Source organism: Sus scrofa, chromosome 7 (assembly GCF_000003025.6).
Source record: "Sus scrofa isolate TJ Tabasco breed Duroc chromosome 7, Sscrofa11.1, whole genome shotgun sequence".
In the NCBI taxonomy this organism is placed as follows: Eukaryota; Metazoa; Chordata; class Mammalia; order Artiodactyla; family Suidae; genus Sus; species Sus scrofa.
Genome location: NC_010449.5, coordinates 12,183,482 through 12,205,596, shown reverse-complemented (window position 1 = coordinate 12,205,596; position 22,115 = coordinate 12,183,482). Strand labels below are relative to the sequence as shown.

At 41.0% G+C, this 22,115-nt stretch overlaps 1 long non-coding RNA gene across 1 annotated transcript in view; it reads right to left on the bottom strand.

The window, feature by feature from the left end:
* The window catches only part of LOC106504328, a 32,921-nt gene extending 13,216 nt beyond the window's left edge, over positions 1-19,705 (bottom strand). Inside the window, exon 1 of the long non-coding RNA XR_002346328.1 lies at positions 17,984-19,705. This is a non-coding gene — a long non-coding RNA (uncharacterized LOC106504328). The remainder of the gene's footprint in view (positions 1-17,983) is intronic.

The following is a 22,115-nucleotide window of genomic DNA, read 5'->3' as shown; positions in this document are numbered from 1 at the left end:
AAAAACACTTGTCTGTAAAGATTGGTATTATTATATTCAGGTCATTTATTTTTAAATATATCTTTCAAATCTATAAATTAATAAGAGGTTGTTGGGTTAGATTTTTCTCACTTTACAATAATTCCTAAGCTCAATAATCACTGAGACATTATTGCTAATTAGAAGTGAGGTGTTATCCACAGATGATGTTTACAGCAAAATGATGAACATCTTGTTCATTTCTTGAATAAAAATCAAATATTTTGAGTTAGTGCATTTTACCATGTTTGATACACAATGTGGGATGGGGCCTACAAAGCTCTTACAATATCCTTGAACTTGCCCCTGTCTAGCCTTTAGTTATCCTCTCAGTAACACGAGGCTATAGAACGGATGATCAGTGAGGTCCTTTTCGGCTTTGAAAATTGCTAGGTTTGCCCAAGGAGGAACACGCAAGGCCTCGTTGGTAAAGCATAAGAGATTCATTAGGGCATCAGGGGGCACGGGCTGAGCTCAAGACGGCACCACCCCTGACTGTGAGGAGGCGCCAGGCTGAGAGAGGATCTGCGGCGGGCACCTGTGGCTGGAGTTCAGGGCGGGAACTTGTGGCAGGAACGATGAAGAAGGCAGGGAGGGTCAATGGTCGGTGGGGAGGGCTGGGGGTGGAGTCCACCCCCAGAGAGGGCAGCGAATCCTTGCAGGTGGTTAAGCGATGCTCCACACTGTGGGACAGGGTGCAGATCTTGTGCTGGGCTGTACCCATGTCCCAAGCAGGTCTCCAAGATGAACAGTCACATTCGGGGGGTGGGGGTCTGTCTCCATCCTCCCGGGAAGCTATCAAAAATCCCCGCACCTGTGTAGGATGTTGGCAGAGGAATCTTAGGTACATTCTCAACAAGGCTGAGCCACTCCTTCAGAGGCCAACCTATGCCAGAAAGGGTGGTTGGCGTAGTAATAGCTGCAGATACTCCTGCTGAGAACAGGAGTGAGCAGGAGGGTGTGCCATTTGTGGCCAGCTTTCTGCAGTGCCAAGGAGACACCAAAATCTTGCACAAGCCACAAAGAGAGAGCTAGAGGAGTTCCCGTTGAGGCTCAGTGGTTAACAAACCCAACTAGTATCCATGAGGATGCAGGTTCAATACCCGGCCTCGTTCAGTGGGTTAAGGATCCAGTATTGCCGTTGAGCCCTGGTATAGGTCACAGACGCGGCTCGGATCCTGCATTGCTGTGGCTGTGTCCAGCAGCTGTAGCTCAGATTAGGCCTTTAGCCTGGGAACCTCTATATGCTGCAAGTATGGTCCTAAAAAGACCAAAAAAAAAAGAGTAAGCTAGAAACATAACACGACAGGCCCCTATACAGGGGGCTCTGGTGCAGTGGCACAATCTCTGTCCTTTGAGCACAGCATGAGTTAGTGGAACTACATGAAATTGCTACTGTGCAACCATTTCTGACGTAGAAACGGCAGTCTCAGGTGGCCCAACCTACCACTTGCAGGTGGACGTGGCAGCCAGTGGCCCCATCCTCAGGCCTCTTGTGAGGACAGGCTGATTTTAGAGGATAATAAACATGTTGTAGGGTTTTTCTTCTGGAAACTTCAATTCCATTTTAAAACATGAGTTCATTCATTTTCCCAGTTACCCTGTGAAGAGTCTGGGTTTAAAAATGATTGCCTTCCACAGCAGTCCCTTGTGCCTTGCTTGTCCTTGAACTCCAAGGAATCCAATTCTTGGGATTCTGAGTTGATTATAGTTCCTTTGCCATCACCCTGCTCAATACCTTAGGTTTCCAGACCCTTTTTCTAGAACTTTCTAGAAGGCAAAGGAAAACCCTATAAAGGCACTGAATAGGCAAATCTATAAGGAACAGTCTAATGCTCTAAATCTATGTAGTATTTAGCCATGGGTCAGAGACAGGATTTTGTTCGTTTGCTGGTTGGTTTCTTTTTTAAAAATAGCTTTTTTTTTTTTTTCTTTTTAGGGCTGCACTTGTGGCATATGGAAGTTCCTGGGCTGGAGTCAAATTAGAGCTGTAGGTGCCAGCCACAGCAACACAGGGTCCAAACCACATCTTCAGTCGATGCCACAGCTTGTGGCAACATGGATCCTTAACCCACCGAGCAAAACCGGGGATTGAACCCGCATCCTCATGGATACTAGCTGGGTTCTTGACCTGCTGAGCCACAATGGGAACTCCTAAAAACAGTTTTATTGAGATACAATTCACATACCATATAACTCAGCCATTTGAAGTGCACAGTTCAATGACTTTTAGTGAACTCACAGATATATATCCATCACCGCAATCAATTTAAAGATATTTTTATTAACCTAAAATGAAATCCCCACACTCCTTAGCCATCACTCTTCTCCACCCCCTCACCCCCCAACCCTGCCCTCCCACTCCTTCTAGTCCTAAGCAATCAATAAGCTACTTTCTGTCTCTAGAGTTCTCCCGATTTTGGACATTTCATATAAATGGAATCATATGTTAACTTCTTCCTCTCTAGTTTGGAATCCTTTATTTCATTCTTGCCTAATTGCCCTGGCCAAGGTCTTTTGTATTTTGCTGTCTAAGGAGCTAAATTTCTCTTATCAGCCACCACAGAAGGTTGAATTAAATGCTCCATCTCCTTCAGCCAGGGAGTTAGAGTTTACTATTCAGCCCACCACGCACGCTAAGAGACACACTCCCCAGGGTATAGGTCAATAGAACAAAGTCTCGCACTCATCAGCCATGTGCTTGGTCAGTTGCCTATGGTGTTGTCAGGTGGGTTGTTGGAACACCAAGAAAGGAAAAGAAGAGGAAGAGCTTTGGACACGGAGCGCTTTCTGTGAGGGCTAAGGCCCTTAGGATCTTGGCTAGAGAGAGAAATGGAGGCACTCACAGCGGAAGAGACTGGGACACAGACAGAACTGCAGCCATGGCCTGGACAGACTACCCAGCTCCTTCCCACCAAGCACACTGCCCACTGCAGGTTGAAACAGAACAGAAAAGTTATTGCTTTTCCAGCCTACCAACCAAGCAAGCCCTTTTCTTCTCAGACTTGGAATCAATACATTCTGTAAGCCATCCTAATTAATGAGGAAAACTCTAAGTCAGGCGTGTTTTTCTGATGTTTTCAAACATTCTACGCCTCTAGCACTTCTCTGATTGGCTGGGCTTGGGAAGGTATCCAAAGAGATCACTGAGACTGTACAGACTTGTGGTGGCTGTTTGTTGGGAGATGGAAACAGACCCTTCTTCCTCTTTGGAAGCAACATCAGAAAACAAGACGAAATAAACGTCTTGGTTCATGGACAAACTGTGCAGAGCAGGCTTTGTGGGGGAGCCTGCAAAGGTGGAAGAGCTATTCAAAGGTTGCCAGAGCCTGAGAATACACTGGCTTTGATGAGACTTATGGACACGATCCAGTTTTTAGGCAAAATCCATGCCCAACTTCCCTGAAGTGCCCCATTGAGAAAACGACTTGAAAATAGGTTGAATGACATGGGGAGCAACATCAGTAGAATAGCTTTAATGAGCCAAAAAATGTGGTTTCAAATGCCCCTCTGAGTGCCACTGCCTGGCTTTGCCAGCAGATGTAAAATCTGTGCACTGGGGCAAATGCAGAGAGACATGAAGTGGTGTTTATGCAAACTCTAAGCCAATGAGCTGCATTCAAGTTCAAGTCCAGAAACTTTACTCATGTGGGGAAAGAGACCACCGAGCTGAAGGGGAATTGTTTATGGTCCTGGATGCATGGCAGGGTTGGGGGAAGGGTGTGTGCAGAAGAAAATCTCTCAGATCTCCAGCAGAGAGAGTTTTTGGCTGTGCTTTGCCCTTGGCTCCCACAAGGTTGGGGGTGGGGGTGGGGTTGTTTTCTGTACAGTCAGATCCTGATTATTCAGGGGCTGATTATTCATTTTATGGATTGACTGGCCTTAGGCCTCTCCTTTTTTTTAAGGGTTTCCTGACTTTTGGTGATGTTGCTGCTCAGCCAATGCTGAAGAGTAGAAAGAATGAAAAGAGAACAAAAATATTTTTACCGAATGTGAGCAATTCTTATAAACGATGTGATTAGGAAAAGTGAGCAAACTGTAGGGTTAAAACAGAATCTAGGGCTTGTTGGGGGATTTCTTTTTCTGTTCTTTAGAAGGGATGTCTTGAGCCTCTATCACTGTTGGGACTTTGTAGCAGATTTGCTGGGAAAGCTCTGGAAGACAATGCTCATGAAATGAAGGTGGGGAGAGAGCACAGCCAGCTGGGCTCACAGTAAAGAATGTTGACTGCAGAGAGTCAAGCAAGGAAATAGACCCTGAAGAAACATCTGGGCTCTGACTAGGCTTGGCCTACAGCTGCTTATGTGTCACCAGTAGGATGCTGCTAGACACCAAATGATCAGACACTTGGTAATGGTGACTTGAGGGGCTTCAGTATCAAATGCCCAGAGAGCAGAAGCAAAAATACAAATCTGAGAGGACACATGGTGAGGCCCGACTCCAAGAAAGTCATGAAAGTGGAAAATGAATATGTGACTCCACAGAAGAAGTTTCATTAACCACTGGGGAGGAAAGTGGGGTGACCTTTCACAAAATTAGTGGCAGAAGAGTCTTACGACTTAAAACCTTCCTTTAATAAGGTTTCTTGGAAAGAGGTAACTCTTTTATGTCAATATACTGAGCACTTGGGACTGATTAATGTCATTACTTTGAATTGTAATCTCTTCATTAACCTCTCTCACTTTCCCTTATTAGTGACCATTCATATTTTTAATTTATATGATGCATTCAATAGAATGATTGCAATTATACTTTAAAATTGTAATTAGGATGTTTAAAAGAATTCAAACCAAGCTTTTCAGAGTTCTTCACTGCTTTGTCACTCTTGCCCTTTTCTCTAATCTCATCCCCTAATTCAAAATGAAAGCGTTTTTATCACAATTGAAACAGAAGAAGAATTATATTTCAGTCTTAAGACTTTAACCTTGCTCTTAATTTTTTTCCCCTTTGCTATCAAATTGAAGGAAGTTCAAGGCTTTTGGTTCAAATGTCTATTATTTTTACTGGTGAGGGTGACGGAAGCACCCACCAAAGACAAGGTTGGTTGTAAACTAGAATAACTGATCCTGAGAACTTTCTCCATCTCTCACTTCTAGGAGGTTGCAGGAAAAAACCAGTTTGACACTGGAAAGTGTCCTTAACCTTCTTCATCCCCCATTGACTTTGAGATTCTAATAAAATTTATGGACCGTCTTCCCAGAAAAGTCCACATGAACGTGGAAACATAGATTTCCCAACCCTGTGGTACACTGTTCAGAGTCTCCTGCAGCCAAACTGTGGTTCTGTAGCTGCATCCTTGAGAGGAGAGCTTTATGAGGGATTTGGAAATTTTTTTTTCTTTATAATAGACATGAAGAAACAAAGGATTGCCCAAAAATTGGGGAAGGAAGGAAGTGGAGGAATTCAGAAGAAATGGAAATTCACAAAATGAAAATAAGAAAACTCACAGAAACAAAAGGGCAAAGAGAAGATTATGGAGGCCCTCTTGCAGTACCATTATGTGGGAGCTTATTCTGTCTCAAACGCAGCATCACCCAGGGAAGGTGGACCTCAGAGTGGAACAGTCTGCAAAATCACTTTTTGGAATCAACACAATGATGCCAACACAATGGGAAGCAAACATGTGAGCGGATGGCTGAGAGGAGAGAGATTGCATTCAAAAGTCCCCAGCAGGAGATGCTCCATGACAGAATCAGACTTGACAGGTAGAAGCATTTACTTCTGCCGTTGTCTCTAAACAGAAATCTCAGATGACATATTTAATATGCTTCCCAGATACTGCCGTGTGTCAAAGGAAGAGTAGGCATATGTTCAAGCCACCAGGGAGAACCTACAGTGAGTGGCTGAGATGACTCAGACTCCCTTCCTATTCCTAATAAAACAGAGGTAGCTCTCTCCTGCTACAGAATGACTTGGTTAAATACATGTTGGTTTAAGATGTATTGTGAGTGCCTGCTGTATTTAGACACACTGTACCTTGGCATCTTGCCACAGAGCTAGTCGCAGGTCTAGCAATAACCTATATTAAAGGGGTTTGGCAAAAACATGTCTGGTCAAGCAGTCTGAAACTGATAGGTTTGTGTTGAAGAATCTGTTCCTGGATGCTTCCTAAAATAGCAGCAAATGAATTAAAAGCTTCTAACAGTTATGCCTTGGCTCCAAGTGCAGTGAGATAGATGCTGTAGCGGCAGAGGTAATATTTATGGAAATATTGTTATGAGTTTACAACACCATTTCATATTTCTATGCAGTCGATACTTGTCTTGGTCAGGAATAGAAAATATTATGTAGAGATTATTCAAAACATCTGATTAGAAATCTGGCCAACATGGCCTTATAGATTTTTTCCCTGAGATTCCTCTTTTTCTCCAAACACACAGCAATAATGTAGAAAATAGGAAAACAGAAAATTAAGAATATATAAATATAAAAACAAAATTAGACATCATGTGTCGCAAATGCTAGCTGCTGCAACAGACAATCTCTAAATTCTCAGTAGTATGATACAGTTAAGAGTTTATTTCTCACTCATGTAAATTTCCATCAGATGTCCAGGGGCTGCCTTCCATGCAGTGACTCTGGGACCCAGGCTCCTTCAATTCTGTAATTCTCATCTCTTAAGAGCCCTTCAGAGTTTCTGTGTGGCACTTGGCATTGCCACTGCGACAGGTCAGGTCATTGCTCTATGCACAGGTTTGATCCCTGGCCTGGGAATTCCTGCATGCCACTGTGTGGACCAAAAAAAAAAAAAAAAAAAAGAGTTCTTCACTTCCAGCCAGTAACTAGGAGAAAAAGAAAGAAGCATGAAACATGACATGAAAGATTTTTTTGAGACAGGCCTAGAAATGTCATATATCACTTCTGCCCACATTCCTTAGCCATAACTTAGTCATATGGCCATATCTAATTGCAAAGGAGGTAACAAATGTATTCTACTTTGTGCCCTGGAAATAGATAAAACAGATTTTAGTAAATATCTAAAAATGTTTGCTCCCATAATCAGACATCCTTATGATCCAAATGTCTCCATGGGGATACATGTCTCTATAGACCAACAGCAGAACAAAAACACAAAACGATGAACAGGAAGTAAAGTCACTGGCCATGCCTTGCAGGAATGCAAGCATAAAGGTTGGCAAAATGATTCAGCTCCTGGAAAATGAATAGTATTAACAGGGCTTCACATAAATTGAGAGGCTGGGGATAGGCTCCCTGCTTGAGCCTCTGACTCAAGAAAATAATATATTGAAAAATGGAACCATGTAAAAATACTGTCTGATGGAACCATGTGAAAATATTGCATATCTTGGGAGGTAGATGGACAGACACAGCCTCTTAATCAGAAACTGAAGCAAGCATCCATTTATATCTCTGATTTCACTATATTATCAAAAGTTGGGAGAGGCCCATTCAGGCTTTGTAGTGAATGGAAGCAAGAGCAATAATAGAGGCAATTGCAAACTCTGTAGACAGGGAGTGAGTCAACAGGGAAAGAACGTTATGGGAGAAAAGTCAAAGACAAGATTATTCTACAAATCTCAATTCCAAAACACATCAAGGAATACAACACTGAGCAAACAAACAGTGCGACGATAACAAAAACAACTTCCAAAATTGACAATCAGAAAATAAACTGATCTGGATAAACTTGTAAAGAACATTCTGAAAAAGACCTAAACATAGTTATGCTTGAAATGCTCAAATAGATAAGGAAATCATATTCATGAAGTAGAACAAATTGATCTTTCTAAAAATCAGCCAAATAGAACAGGAAGGTAGGAAAATAATCAATTGAATTTTTTAGAAATAAGAAATATTAACAGAAATTGTCACTGAAGATTGGGAGTTCCCATTGTGGTGCAATAGAAAAGAATCTGACTAGCACCCATGAGGATGTGGGTTCGATCCCCGACTTCACTCAGTGTGTCGGGGATCCAGCATTGCTGTGGCTATGATGTAGGCAGGTAGCTGTAGCTCTGCTTCGATCCCTAGCCTGGGAACTTCCATATGCCATGGGTGTGGACCCCCCCCCCAAAAGAAATCCCACCCAACAAAGAAAATTTTAGAAGATTGAGAGCTAAAAAAAGTTAAATTACTGCATATTAAGGGCTGAGGATGCAATTTAAGTCATACACACAGATCTACTTTTAAAAACCAAAACTGAAAATAAATAAGATTTAACTCTTGAGGCTAGGAAAAATAATAAACCTGAAGTTATTAGAAGAAAGGAAATAATGAAGGAGAGGGCATCAGGGCAAGTGATTTTTTTTTTTTTTTACCACCATTATGACGCCCCTTTAAACAGAAGGTGTGTAATTCTTCTTCTTTCTGCTGCTTGGACCATGGCGATGAGACCTGGATAAACCACCTGACAGTGTGAGATGTAAGCCATGAATCAAGGATGGTAGGATGAGAAGGACTCTGGTTCCTGACACCATGAAGCCTCCAGATCTACCTAGAATGCTTAAGCTCTTAGCAGAGAGAAAATACATTTCTGACATGATTAAGCCACTGTTCTTTTGGCCATTGTACATTTCACATGTGTAAAGGTATATCCAAAGTAATAAAATTATGAAGGTTCAATTTAGCAATATATGAAACTGAGGGAAGATGAGTGCTCTGTTGTTTATTTTATTGTTATTCATTAAACTACAATTAATGTGAATTTTTAGTTTCCTCGGGATGGATTTTACATGCAGAAATAATTTTTTATGTTCATTTTTTCCCTTAAAGAATATTCAATTACTAACATTATAATTTAAAAACTATAGGAGTTCCCGTCGTGGCGCAGTGGTTAACGAATCCAACTAGGAACCATGAGGTTGCGGGTTCGGTCCCTGCCCTTGCTCAGTGGGTTGACAATCCGGCATTGCGTGAGCTGTGGTGTAGGTTGCAGATGCGGCTAGGATCCTGCGTTGCTGTGGCTCTGGCGTAGGCTGGCAGCTACAGCTCCGATTCGACCCCTAGCCTGGGAACCTCTATATGCCGTGGGAGTGGCCCAAAGAAATAGCAAAAAGACAAAAAATAATAATAATAATAAAAATAAAAACTCTAGTGTAGGAGTTCCTGCTGTCACAGTGGCTTGTCTGTAATCTGACATCATGTTTTCAAGGTTCAACCATGTTAAGATATGTATCAATACTCCATTCCTTTTCACTGCTAAATAATATTCCACTGTATGGATATACCATATTTTCTTTATCTATTCATCCACTGGTGAACATTTGGACTGCTTCTACTTTTTTTTTTGGCATTTTGAGAAATACTACTATGGACATTCTTGTACAAGGTCGTGTAGATTTGTGTTTTCACTTTTTCAAGGTATATATCTAGGAGTGAACTTACTGGGTCATATGGTAACTATGGTAACTATGTTTAATATTGAGGAACTGCCAGACTGTTTCCCAAAGCATCTACATTACTTTACATTCCCACCAGCAATGTTGGTAGGTACAACTTTTTTTTTTTTTTTTGCAAGAAAACTTGTGTATATATATCTGCAACTTTGTTTAGTATAAAATTAACATACAAACTGAATAATGTTACTATACTTCAGCAGCATCTAACTTTAAAATATGAAAGACTTCCTAGTTTCTATTATAATAGCAACAGAAACCAAGAAACAAACTCAATAAAAGATGATAAATGCTGTTTTGGTGGAAAATTAGAAAACATTACTAAAGGAACTATGGGGAAAAACATCCCATGACTTCAAAAATCTTAAATGTAGATTTGTCTTTTACCAAGGATATGCACCAAAGAAATGAGGTCAGAGACAGGGACTAACATACCTAAGGTCTTAGTGTTTTCTACATTTGAAAATAGGTTTTAAAAATACATTGTAAAAAAAGAGAACAAGAGTAATTGTTCAACATAAGGAAAGTTTGATATTCATGATCTCTTCAAGGGAGTAAAACATTGAGTGTTTTTTATTACTTGGGTTTTTTTTGGGGGGGCGGGGTTTTTTGTTTGTTTGTTTGTTTGTTTGTTTTTGCTTTTTAGGGCCACACCTGAGGCACATGGAAGTTCCTAGGCCAGGAGTCTAATCAGAGCTTCAGCTACTGGCCTATATACAGCCACAGAAATGCCAGATCTGACCCACTTCTGTGACCTACACTGCAGCTCATGACAATGCCGGATCCTTAACCCAGTGGGTGGGGGCTGGGGATGGAACACGCATCCTTGAGGATACTGGTTGAGTTTGTTACTGCTGAGCCACAACAGGAATTCCCTGATTGTCTTATCTTTTAGAATAAATGATAAAATGCTGTAGATTATAGAAGGATTTTATTTTCTCATCCATGCATGTAAAACAAGACCTTAATAATGGAGAAATAATTATACCATGTCATGGATGGGAAGACTAAATATCTTAAAGGTATTCTCTTGAAATTAGTCTCTATATCAATCAAAATCCCAATAGGATGGTTTTGATAAACTGATACTGAAATGCATATAGAAAAGGAACTAAGATATAGATGTTTAGTATATGGCTATTTAATAATGACCATATAATACAGGTATAGGTATATACAAATAGTCTAATAAAACAGAACAGAGACCTAGATACAAAGGTGATCCTATGTAAAATGGTGTTTGTCAGAGTTAACATTACACATAAATGGGGAAAAGGATTGTCTATTCAATAAGTCATCCTAGAAAAATGCGCATATGGAAAAATACTTGAGGCCCCATCCAACATTGAATATAAAATAGATTCCTGGTACGAAAAATATTTCAAGGTGAAGAAGTAAAATTTCATTAAAAAATAAGAGAAGATCTTTATGTTCTGTAAGCACAAAATGATTTTCAAGCAATATATCAGAAAAGCACAAACAGTAGAGAAAAAGATGAGTTCAACTACATTACAATTAAAATTTCTATATAGAAAGACAAAAAAAGCAAAGATCAAAAGAAACTTAGAGTAGGAGAGGTATTTTCACTGAATACAGGTAAATAACAAGTAATTTATCAATGATATATTTCTAAATTTAAAAAAATCAATGTGAAAAAGATAAACTATCCAGTGGAAAAATAGGCAAAGTATATAATTAAGCAATTCACTGAAAGGGAAATCCAACTGGCTAATAAACATACAGAAAGAAATTTCAGCCTCCCTAATAATCAGGGAAACATGAATTAGAATAGATGGACAAAAATTAAAAATTGTTATAATTCTGTGATGGCAAGGATACGGTTCCTTTACCTATCAACAGTATTTCACAGCAAGAGTAATTTACCAAGTGAAATTTGCAAACTCAACTCTAACCTTTGTTATCTTTTTCAGTGAGGATGCTTTTGGCTCCACCTGACAAAAACCACTGTTTCTGGTAATTTCAACAAGGAAATCTCTCACCTTACTTAACAGGAAGTTTAGAGGTGCTTGAGTAGGTATAGTATTGATGGTTTCAGCAGTTCAATAATGTAAACAAGGACTTTGCTATTCCACCCATCCTTGATGCTGTTCCAGTGTCAGCCTTGCCCCTGGCTGGACCCTTTTTGTAGGAGAAGGGTTGGCAGAAGTATTGGGGAGGGGCTGAAGCTTCATAATTCACATCCATTGGGGGAAAAAAGAGGCTCTTAGTTATCATGGAATAAAGGGCCTCCGTGCTTGGATATAACACTTGCCCATCTCTGGACCCCATACCCATCCCAGAATTGAATACAGGAAATGGGTTTGCAGGAATGAACTTAGATGTCTGAAGTTGGGTCAGTTCCTAAGCATGTTTCTGTGGCCAAGGAGTGGATGGGGTACTACGAAGTCCATTACCCCTTCAGTGGACACATAGCTTCCAAACACTCGAAATGTTGACCTACAAACCCCAAGAAATAGCAAGGAAAGGAAACATCAATTTTAAATACAATCAAGTGACACTTTATAGGCTTCATTAAACTGTGTTGGTCATTCCTGAAAGCATAACAGTAAGGAATCTCCAAGGAGAGTGAGGAATTGAGCTTTGCATGCATCTTGGCTAGAGATGCAAACTGTAGAGTGGTCAGTGCCCAGAGCCGCAGCTGTGACCTATGCCACAGCTGTAGCAACCCCAATCCTTTAACCCACTGTGCTAGGCTGGGAATAGAACTCACACCTCTGCAGTGACTTGGGCCACTGCAGTCAGACTCTTAACCACAGTGGGAACTCCACACCAGTGTTTACTAAAATATGTTCTATAGAATACTAGCCTCCCAAAGGACATATAAAAAAGAATTCAATTAACTAAATCAATTGGGAAACCTTGCATATTACATCCACTTGGAGAATTATATTAACATCGTTAAGATTCTGAATAGTGAAAAAACCTGTTTAATTTGGTGTTTTCCAATCTAATCACATAACCTGTTATATGAAGAACATCTAACATTCTCAGAACTAATGTTCCAAAAAATGTACTTTAAGAACCATTGTATTATATCATACAGCCAAATAAACAACAAACACACTTTCAATTTTGAGGTACGAGCCACCTTAAAAACATTTTTAACGTGGACTATTTCAACCATATGCAAAAGTAGAGAGGATAGTATAAAAAATTCCATGTGTATGTCACCTAACTCAACAATTGTTATTAGTTATACTTTTTCTTTGTATCACCATCCATTTCCCACAACTGCTCCTAATTATTTTGAAGCAAATCCTAGGCATGATTTCCTCTAAAAATTTTCGGTATGTATTTCTTAAAACAAAGACTTTTTTTTTTTGGCCTCGCCTGCAGCATACAGAAGTTCCTGGCCAGGGACCAAACCTGTGCCACAGTTGGAACCAGAGCTGCAGCACTGACAAACCTAAATCCTTAACCCATTAAGCCACAAGGAAACTCCAAGAACTCTCTTTTTTTTTGTTGTTGTTGTTGTTGTTGTTGTTGCTATTTCTTGGGCCGCTCCCGCGGCATATGGAGGTTCCCAGGCTAGGGGCTGAATCCGAGCTGTAGCCACCGGCCTATGCTAGAGCCACAGCAACAAGGGATCCGAGCCGCGTCTGCAACCTACACCACAGCTCACGGCAACGCTGGATCGTTAACCCACTGAGCAAGGGCAGGGACCGAACCCGCAACCTCATGGTTCCTAGTCGGATTCGTTAACCACTGCGCCACGACGGGAACTCCAGAACTCTCTTTTTTAAACCTACAGTATCATCATGCTCTGAAAACTGAAACTATAATCCCTCAATATCACCAGTGCTCTTATTTTTCTGACTCTCTGTAAATGTTCTAATTTTAGTTTTGCTGTATTTTGTTTTACAGTTTGAAATTGGATCCAAAAAGTCTGTATCTTACCATTGGCTAATAAAAATTTAAGTCTATTTTAATGTAAATATTCTCCCTCTTTACATTTCTGCTCTTGTTATAATTTGAAAAAACAAAACCAAAACTGGACCCTCTGTCCTGAATTTCTCCTGGTCCAGATTACACCCACATGGTGTCTCTTAGCATGTTCCTCTGTCCTGTGTATTTGCTGTAAGATATAGCAGCTTTAAAGCAGATTCTGCTTTGGTTTCTTTGGCAAGACTATTGTATAGGTAGGGTAGATTATGGCCACTGAGAGGCATATAATGTCCCTTTTTATCATGGTTATCAGCCATGGTTAATCATTGCCTAGAAACACTAATTCCTTAGGAGCTCCAAACTGTGATATTTCTAGCATTCCTTTTTCATTTTTTAAGCTAGCTTGCTTCCATAAAAAGAAAATTCCTCTTGTTAAATACTTGGTTACACTGAAATACAGTTTCTATAGAAAAGACAAAACAGTTTGATTCTTTCTACTGAGAAGTTTTCAAAATAGTACATTGGTTCCCTGAGCCTTTCGAGAATATCAGTGTCTTACTGTGTTATTATTATGAACCATAGGATTTAGACAGTCTATGTGTTTAAGTAAACATGTTCTGTGTATTCAAATCCTTTTATTTATTTATTTATTTATTTTGTCTTTTGTCTTTTTAGGGCCACACCCCATGGCATATGGAGGTTCCCAGGCTAAGGGTCTAATTGGAGCTACAGCTGCCAGCCTACACCACAGCAACGCTGGATCCTTAACCCACTGAGTGAGGCCAGGGATCGAACCTGCAACCTCATGGTTCCTAGTCAGATTAGTTTCTGCTGTGCCAAGATGGGAACTCCTCAAATCCTTTTAAATTACCACACCTATTGATCAAATGTGTCTCTTTTTGCCCAATGCTCCCAAGTCTTTTTGAGACAATCCAAACAGATTTTAACCTATTTCTGGTGTTTTGGTATGACAGGATGTATTAGGCTCTTTTTGTACTTTTCCAGCACCGGTCCTGGAAAGAGTCATTTCTTCAAGATGCCCTTGTTTTTTTGCTGTTGTTTTTTCTTTTTTTGGCTGCCCTATGACATATGGAGTTCCCAGCCAGGGATCAGATCCAAGGTGCAGCTGTGACCTATGCTGCAGTTGCAATGCCAGATTCTTAAACCAGTGTGCTGGGCTGGGGATACAACCTGCATTCCAGTGCTGCAGAGACACTGCCAATCCCATAATACCACAGCAGCAGCTCCTGCCCTCGTTTTGTTTTCTTTTTCGTTTTTTTTTAACTGGGAAATGAAAACACTATACATATTTAGAAAACACTATACATATATGACTTTTACATAGATAAAATCTCCTGGGACTTCCATTAAATGTTTTTCTCTTTTGTTATACTGAATATTTATTTTGAACTTGGCCAATTTACTCTCCAAGTCTATTTTCTCACTTGTAAAATGTGCACTGTAATGATCCTTACTGATTAAGTCTATGGTACCAACAAGTCAATACATGTCAAGTATTTAGAATAGTGCCAGTGTTAGTACTTAATAAATAAATGTTAATTATGATTTAATACCTAGCATTAGCTTTATATTCAGATTTTGATATATGGTAATTTATGTTAAGATCAAATAATTCCTTAACAACTCCCAGTTCCCTTGGATTATCTATCTTGACACCCTAAATTTCCCTGACCTCATTTGAGCAGTCAGGCACTTAGGCAGCAGGGTTCAATTAAGAAGCCAGGAGAAAGAGCAACCAACTCCAAAGTTATTTTTTGCTTCTTGGAAGGCCATCTGTTGCCATGACCCATTTCACAACATGGAAATTCATCAGCTGAGTGCAATTTCCCTTCAATCAGTGGCCCAGTAAATAGAATTACACTGCTAATTTTAAATTTCAAATGGTCAGCATGGGTTAAAAAAAAATGCCCATTCATCAATAAAGATTCTGCAGATTCTGCAATTAATTGAGATTACACAGGGTCCACTGTATGCCAGGATTTTGACAGAGAAGTGGGAAATAAGTTTGTTTTCCTTCACTTCCTAAGCCACTGGCACACAGTGAACAGATAGTTCCAAATCGGTTCCAGATCTTCCACTCTTTTTTTTTTTTTTTAGTGATTTTTATTTTTTCCATCATAGCTGGTTTACAGTGTTCTGATAAATTTTCTACTGTACAGCAAGGTGGCCCAGTCACACATACATATGTACATTCTTTTTCTCACATTATTATGCTCCATCACAAGTGACTGGATATAGTTCTCAATGCTATACAGCAGGATCTCATTCCATATCCCTTCCAAAGGTAACAGTTGGCTTTTTTTTTTTCGCTTTTATTTTTTTTTGCCTTGATGCTGCAGTGAATGGATAAGGGAATTTGTCTTCACAAACCTAGTCCTGCCAAGACTGGACTGATTTCCTTAAAGGGAATAGGTTGATGGTTTTTTGAATAAACTTTATGAAAAGCTCACGTTAAAAATAAATTCATAACGACAAAATGTTTTCCAATTAATATAGAGATTTCTTAGTTTCTGAAGTGTGTTGTGGGACTGGATAATATACCAAAAATTGCTTTGCAGGATATTCTTAGGACAATCGATGAAATTGTCCTAAGATTGTGGATTGGAGTACTATGTCATATGAAATTTCCTGAATTTGATAACTGCTTTGGTCTTAGAAAATAAACACTGGGAGTTCCCTGGTGGTGCAGTGCATTAAGGATCTGGCATTGTCACTGCAGTGGCTCCAGTCACAGCTGTGGTGCAGGTTCAATCTCTAGTCCTAGAAATTCCACATGCTATGGGCATGACCAAAACACACACCCACTGAACAATTGAAGAGTAAAGGGACATGATGTTTGCAGAGTACTCTCAAATGGTTCAGGTTAATGTGTGTGTGTGTGTGTGTGTGTGTGTGTGTGTGTGTGTATCTGTGCATGTGGCACAGAGTTGGAGAGAGTGCATATATGCACAAGCATTCCAAGTGTGGCAAGTGTTAAACACTGGTAAACACAAACCTCAGTAAAGGGTATAGGGAAGTTCTTGATATCATTCTTGAAATTCTTCTGTAAGTTTTTGTTTTTGTTTTTGGTTTTTTTGCCTTTTTAGGGCCACACCCACAGCATATGGAGGTTCCCAGGCTAGGAGTCCAATTGGAGCAGAAGCTGCTGGCCTACACCACAGCCACAGCAACGTGGGATCCGAGCTGTGTCTTCGACCTATACCACAGCTCATGGCTGGATTCTTAACCCACTGAGCAAGGCCAGGGATTGAAACCTCATCCTCATGGATACTAGTTGGGTTCATTAACCACTGAGCCATGACAGGAACTCCTGTAAGTTTAAACTTATTCCAAAATAACATGGTTTTTTAAAATTAATTGGTTCATTAAAAAATGTTCTGTAAATGAATGCATAAGCTGAGGCCAAGAAAATAAATGAAAACATACGATCTATTCAAAAGTCAAATTAATAATCCACCTATGGAGAAGCAGGTTAAGCATGAAAAATTGAAAGTAATCATTTGAGCTCAGCAGTAAGAAACACCAACAATGCAAGCCTTGACGCTCTCCTGATACCAGTGCTATATTTACCAACTGGGCACCAAACACTTCTTGATGATCCCACAGACAACTTAAATAATCCTGAGACCTAAGATAGCTAAGAAAACGTGAGGGCAGCACCTGCCTTCCCGTAATGAAGGGGCCTCGTAGAGAGAACTGAGAAAGTGGCTCACAGGCTCCAAGCTCAGCACTGCATGGGAGACCATAGGAAGCAAGGTTCTCGGCCTTTCAGAAGAATGAAGTGGATCTCTTAGACTGTGTGGGAGCATTTCTGGATAAACAGACGAAGAACACAGCCTTGCTGAAATACCATCTGGGCTGCTGGAAAGAATTAGAAGAGCTGGCCCAGTGGAAATCCCTGTTTGAAACACTTGCTACAACATCAGGTGAAGAGACTTGATTCTGTTTTTTTTTTTTTTTTTTTTTTTTTTTTTGCCTTTTTGCCTTTTTGCCATTTCTTGGGCCACTCCCATGGCACATGGAGGTTCCCAGGCTAGTGGTAGAATCAGAGCTGTAGCCACCGGCCTATGCCACAGTCATAGCCACAGCCACAGCAACACGGTATCAAAGCCATGTCTGCAACCTACATCACAGCTCACGGCAACACCAGATCCTTAACCCACTGAGCAAGGCCAGGGGTTGAACCTGCAACCTCATGGTTCCTAGTCGGATTCGTTAACCACTGAGCCACGACGGGAACTCCGAGACTTGACTTTTGACAGCAGCACAGCAAGTCCTCCCATTACAGCGAGTCCCAAAGCCAGCTACTGGAGTCTTCATCTTCTCCATTGACAGAAGACTGCTTTCCTTTTTTATCTAATATGCCAATCCTCATTGTTAGGCTTGCAAATCAGTTTTGCATTATATATTTGAGAAAAAAACCCCACAAACCCAACATGATACCACTTAAGCCTTTCCCCAGACGTTCCCCTCCCTCTAATGTGGCAGAAAACACTGTCCTCCTTAGTTGTCCTTGAGTTTATGCCCATGCAGTTTCCATGGCTGCTGAGTGAACTGTTAAGGCCGCATTGAGCTGCATCTCACAGGCCTGCAAGCCTTATAGTTGCCCAGCCTCAATACCAAAGAAAGAGGCCGGAAGGAGCGACAGAAACATCAGGGGTTTTTGGATAGGGGGATCTTACAAGTCTGCAGCAAAAGGTCCTGAAGCAACACTCGCACTGTGTACAGCAGACAGCAGGCAGGACATGGCTGCAATCTTCTCGAGGGAGAAAGAGGCTACCATTTATAGGGGGATTAATGTCACATGGACTCATCGGTTACCAGGGAAACCAGCAGCTTGGAGGCAAGCACATGGGCAGTTACTGATTAAGTCCTATAATTAAGGGGATTGGAAAGTCTTGTGAGTGAAGCAGGGCCTGGTCGAGCAGGGGGTGTAGAGAGAGCAAGAGAACAGCCACCTTGAATGGCCTGACCATGTTGGTTGGAAAGTCTTCCTTCTGTGATTCCTCCTGGCAGAGCTGGTTGTTTTCTCTTCTTCTAACTTAGGGAGTAACCATGTTATACAACACTTCATTTTGTGCACTTGTTGGTGTGGCTCTGTTTCTCAGAACACTAAGTTCCTGGAGAGTACATAACATGACTTATCTTTTTATTACCCCAACAACTCTAGCATACTGTAGGCTCTCGACACAAAAGAAAGAAAGAAGAAGAAAGAAAGAAAAGAAGCCAGGAAAGAAAGAGTGAGAGGATAAGACCTGAGCTCGATCTGGCTGAAATGAAAAGAAACAAAAATTCATTCTAGGCATTATAGTGTTAATATAGGCAAAATTATTTACCAATAGATCAATTTCCATATCTTAGCTATAAGATATACAAGTTCTCAAAGGGAAAATACTATTGAAGTACATCGGAAGCATAAACAGACTAAGTATCATTTCTGCCAGGAGGGGATTTTTCCTACCTGTTTCCAGCGAGAATAAAGTTCAAGGTGAGGAGTTTACATGCCTGAAACAACCAGTCCCAGAAGAGATGAATCCTCTAGGACTTGAGTTCTAGGAAGGATGGTGTTGGGTCCTCATTTCCACTGCAGAGAGTATAAATAGACTCCACCCAGGCTGAAGATCAGTTGAGCAAGATATGGTCTTTTTTCCCTCCTTGTACAATAACCGTAAGAATACCTCCCTGTATTGCTCAGGGCTGAGTTGCAAAGAAAAGAATCCACATTAGCCAATCTACACGGGAAGAAACAATAAGTAGTTTGCAGGTTCATTAAGAGGCCAGAAAGAGCAGATTCCTCAAAGCTGCACTTCAGAACCAAATCAAAGTGAGCTCCTGTCTCTTCTCAGGTCAGGAATCCAGGAGCTCCTGAGGTCACTACCCTTGAGACTCAGGAGCCCTAACGATCAGGAAGCCACCGTGGTTAGAAGAAGGCTGCTCGCTATGCCTAGATGGCTAACATGAATGCCCCACCCACCCCATGAAGCTATGACTGGACACAGGGGCTTCTTCTGAGGATGCCAGGGAGAAGCCCACGCCCCCACTATCCTACAACCAGGAGGACAGTAAGTGCAAGGCCTGCTCTTCATTTCTACCCTCCAAGTCTCAGCCGACTTGGGAAATGGAAATCCCCAGATGATACCTCAGGTACAAGGCAGTCTGGGAAATGTAGTTTATAGCTTTCTAGCCTTTAAAGTAGAGAAAAGCCCTCCAGAAGGAAGATGGTGTGAATGTTGAATGCCAATGTGAGCATCCACTGCCTTTTAGAGCCGGGAGGATTAAACGAGCTATTGTACTTCAAGTACATAGCCCAGTGTCTATCACACAGCAATAGTCAATTCGTGGTATTTTTATAAATCTACAGAACTTGGATATTCTTTTTTTTTTTTTTTTTGCTTTTGAGGGCCGCACCTGTGGCATATGGAAGTTCCCAGGCTAGGGGTCAAATCGGAGTTGCAGTCGCCTGCCTATACCACAGCCATAACAACGCCAGATCCAAGCCATGCCTGTGACCTACACCACAGCCCATGGCAACACCAGATCCTCAACCCGTGGAGCGAGGCCAGGGATGGAACCCACAACCTCATGGTTCCTAGTGGGATTCGTTTCCTCTGCACCATGATGGGAACTCTATGGATACTCATTTTTGTGCCACAAAGCTGTACTGCTACAGGTCCCAAAATTAAATAGGATGGCATTTTGTACCACCAGGATGAACCTCCCTGAGGGTGGAATACAACAATGGGAGGGTCCTCCATGTCCCAAAGGACATCCGTTTTATGGACGGCCAGCAGTGTGCCAGGGGACATGCTCCCGAATCATCTTCCTTATCAGCTGTATCATTTCCTATCTACTATACTTCCTTCCTCACAACTCCATGAAGGTCTTATCAGAATTTTACATGGACGTGAAATACCTTTGTCAAGGTCCTACAGCTGCTAAGTATAGCTTACCTACGGCTCTAGACCCAGACTGGCTAACATCAGAGCCTGTGTGATCTCTGTGAAGTTACAGATAGGCGCATGGGGACTCTTAGGGAGCAGTGAGACAGGCTAGAGCAGATGGAAGCCTGGAGTTTGGTGCTGAGCTACAGCATGCAGACGATCAGCAGTACTTGTTCCTGTGCGGTTGGGTCATGTAATGAAAAGTAGGCTTTACTAGGGCTTAGACCTGTTCCTGACTCCTGCTAAGTGCTCCATAAACTGTAGCTTATAATTAGTCATGTGCAAAGATATATAAACACCAACTGGATGGTAATATTTTTAGCTGGTTTTGCACCTTATAGAGCAACCATTTCCAAAGAGTTTTGGTTAATGCTAAATATTGATTTAAAAAAGACAGAGAGGAGTTCCCGTCGTGGCGCAGTGGTTAACGAACCTGACTAGGAACCACGGGGTTGCCGGTTTGATTCCTGGCCTTGTTCAGTGGGTTAAGGATCCGGCCTACAGCTCTGATTCAACCCAACCCCTAGCCTGGGAATCTCCATATGCCGTGGGAGGGGCCCTAGAAAAGACCAAAAATAAAAATAGATAAATAAAATAAATAAAAAAATAAAAAAGAGAGAGAGAGAGAACTCTGTATGGTGCTCTGTACTGAAACAGAAATTTCTGTCATTTCAGAGTTCTTGCTGTGGCAGCAGATTAAAGGTCCAGCATTGTCTCTGGGGCAGTGTGGGTTTAATCCCTGGCTTAAAAGCGGTGGTTTAAGGATGTGGCATTGCCAAAGCTGTGGCATAGGCTGCAGCTGTGGCTCAGATCCCTGGCCTGGGAACTTCTGTACGTCATGGGTGCGGCCAAAAAAATTTCTATTTCGATTTTTCTAGTTTCTAGAAATTCCACCTGGCATTGTGACTTTGGGTAAATCAATCTTTCTTGCTTCTGACTCTTCATCTGTAAATGGGAATAATAACGCTACAATATCATAGGATTGTTATAAGAATTAAATGTTCAGAGTTCCCATTGTGGCTCAGTGGTTTACAAATCCGACTAGGAACCATGAGGTTGTGGATTCGATCCCTGGCTTCGCTCAGTGGGTTAAGGATCCGGCATTGCCATGAGCTGTTTTGTAGGTGGCAGATGCAGCTTGGATCTGGCATTGCTGTGGCTGTGGAGCAGGCTGTCAGCTACAGCTCTGATTGGACCCCTAGCCTGGGAACCTCCATATGTCGTGGGGTTCAGCCCTAGAAAAGACAAAAAAAGAAAAAAAGAGAAAAGAATTAAATGTTTAACACATACAAGGCACTTTTTGTTCTTGCTTTGATTACTGTTTGCTTTACCAAAATGGGACAATATACATATTTTTCTTTATTTTTGCTTTCTTAATAATAGCTCATGAAAACAGTTTTAAATCATTCATCATAGTACGAATTGATTCATTTTAGTGGCAGTATAATATCCATAATGTGGATATATCATAATTTATTGGCCATCTCATTCTACTGATCAGCATTTTCTTTATTTACCATTTCTCCCGAGGACAATGCACTAAAAATCCTATGCATCTCCCAAGGCAACAGAAATAAAAACAAAAATAAACCAATGGGGCCTAATCAAACTTACAAGCCTTTTCACAGCAAAGAAAACCATTAAAAAAAAGAAAGAAAGAAAAGACAACCTATGGAATGGGAGAAAATAGTTGCAAAGGATGCAACCAACAAGGGCTTAATCACCAAAATATACAAACAATGCATACAAGTCAACATCAAAAAAAAAAAAAAAAAAAAAAAACCTAAGCAAGCCAATTAAAAAATGGCCAGAAGACCTAAATAGACATTTCTTCAAAGACATATGGATGGCCAAAAGGCACATGAAAAAATGC